Here is a 2,019-nt window from a genome sequence, read left to right as displayed (position 1 = left end):
ACAAAGAATTAGTTACCAAAGCAGTTGCGCTGAATTTTTTTTTTTTTTTTTTTAGTGTGAGTCATAAGTTTAACTGAAATTCTATACTAATCTTCAGAAATGTTCCCAAACATGTAATTTCACAAAACATTCATTCAGTAGCTTATTCAAGAAATAATAAGCACTATCATGAGCAGGCACTGTACTAGTTCTGGAGATACAATGTGAGTGACTTCAACATGGTCTCTGCTTTCATGGGGATTCTAACTTAATAGGGAAAAAAAAAAGAACAAAGATGTAATAACAAAAAAGTAGGCCAAGCACTATTACAACTAACCATGAGGTATTATACATACCATGTGCATTTAAGCTAGTGAAGGTTTCCCAGAAATGGTATTTAAGCTGGAATCTGAAGGATGAAGAAAAGTTAACCAGACTAAGAAGGGGTGAGAAAATCCAGAGAAAGGAAACATAAGAGAAAGCCTCAGAGCAAGAGAAAGTGTGGTAGAAACTGAAAGCAGTCTGGTATGGCTCAAATACTAAGTGTGAGAAGTGACAATGACTGCTGAGAACCTGTTAACCTATAAGGAGAAATTCAAACTATATGGAGAAATCCTAAAAGCAAGGAGAAACTATTGAATGGTTTTAAGGCAGGAGAGGGGCAGGATCAAAATTTATGATCACTTTGGTTTTCTATCAGAAATTGATTTTTTGTTATAAATCCTGACAAGAGATGACAGTGATTGGACTAGGGAGAAGCAATGTTGAAAAATGATCTGGCGGTGAAGAGGAAAATCAAAAAAACAAAATCATACTCACTGCTGTTGAGTCAGATCCGACTCATAGTGACCCCTCCTTGGGTTTCTGAGGCAGTACGCCTACGGAAGTAGATTGCCCAGTCTACTTGGGCAGTAAGTAGGAGGAGTGGCTGGTGGGTTTGAACTGCCGGCCTTCTGGTCAGCAGTCAAATGCTTTAGGCACTACACCACCAGAGCTCCTAAGAGGAAAACAGTCTGGTGGAAAAGCTATTCAGGAGATTGAATATAGGGGACTGGATATTTGACGGACTGTGGGAGAAGGGAGAGAGACTGTGACAGGAATAATCAGGAAGACTCAGGGTACTGAGTTCTGAAATTTGACTATATGAGTTGTATCTCGATTCTGTCACTTACTGCCTTTGGAACTTCTCTAAGTCTAAATTTTAGTATCTGTGAAATGGAGATACTATCTCTACCTCATGCTGTTGTTGTCTTTTCTCCTATGGAGTCACTGATGGGTTTGAACTGTCAACCTTTGGTTAGCACCTTCCAGTTAGCATCCAAATGCTTAACCATTGCCCTTTCAAGGCTCCTTTCTACTTCATAGTGATACTAATATTAAATAAGAATTCATATAAAGAGGTGAGCTCAGTAACTATCAAACAGAAAGTACATAGGAAGTGTTAACTGACATTATGATTATCGTTAATCTGAAAATATTATTCAAATAAATGGCTCACTTTGCAGTGCGCTTGTTTCTTGGACTGACAGTATCAGAGTATGAATCCCATCTGGAAATGCCATATAGTGGATTATCAATCATTCATCTACCAAACACTCTTTGTCTTTGTCTTTAGCAACACCATTCTGAACATGACTGTTGTTAGGTGCACGCAAGTCGGTTCCAACTCATAGCAACCCTATGCACAAAAGAACAAAACACTGCCTAGTCCTGTCCCATCCTCACAATTGCTGCTGTTTAAACCCATTGCTGCAGCCATGGTGTTAGTCCATTTCATTAAGGGTCTTTCTCTTTTTTGCTGACTTTACTGCACACAATAAGAGGAAAATTAGTTCTTGGCCTAATAATATTATCCCAAGCCAGGTCAGAAGGCTCCTTTTACCCACTTTAAATAGGTGAGAGGCCCATGGATCTTACAGGATTTATTAAGAATATTTTCTCTTTTGAAGGGCAATGTACCAAATGTGAGTGACCAATATGGCAGCATTGAGGATGAGAAAGACATAGAGAGCTACATGGGCAGTACAGACAACAAATATG

General features: G+C 38.8%; 1 protein-coding gene across 1 annotated transcript in view; it reads right to left on the bottom strand.

The window, feature by feature from the left end:
* FAM8A1 (family with sequence similarity 8 member A1) overlaps positions 1-2,019 on the bottom strand; it is an 8,648-nt gene that overhangs the window by 3,317 nt on the left and 3,312 nt on the right. The window lies entirely within an intron of this gene.

This window comes from Orycteropus afer, unplaced genomic scaffold (genome assembly GCF_000298275.1).
Source record: "Orycteropus afer afer isolate SDZICR_OR568_19922 unplaced genomic scaffold, OryAfe1.0 scaffold00012, whole genome shotgun sequence".
Lineage (NCBI taxonomy): Eukaryota > Metazoa > Chordata > Mammalia > Tubulidentata > Orycteropodidae > Orycteropus > Orycteropus afer.
Note: the sequence above shows the minus strand (reverse complement) of the source record. Positions and strands in the feature narration are given on the sequence as shown.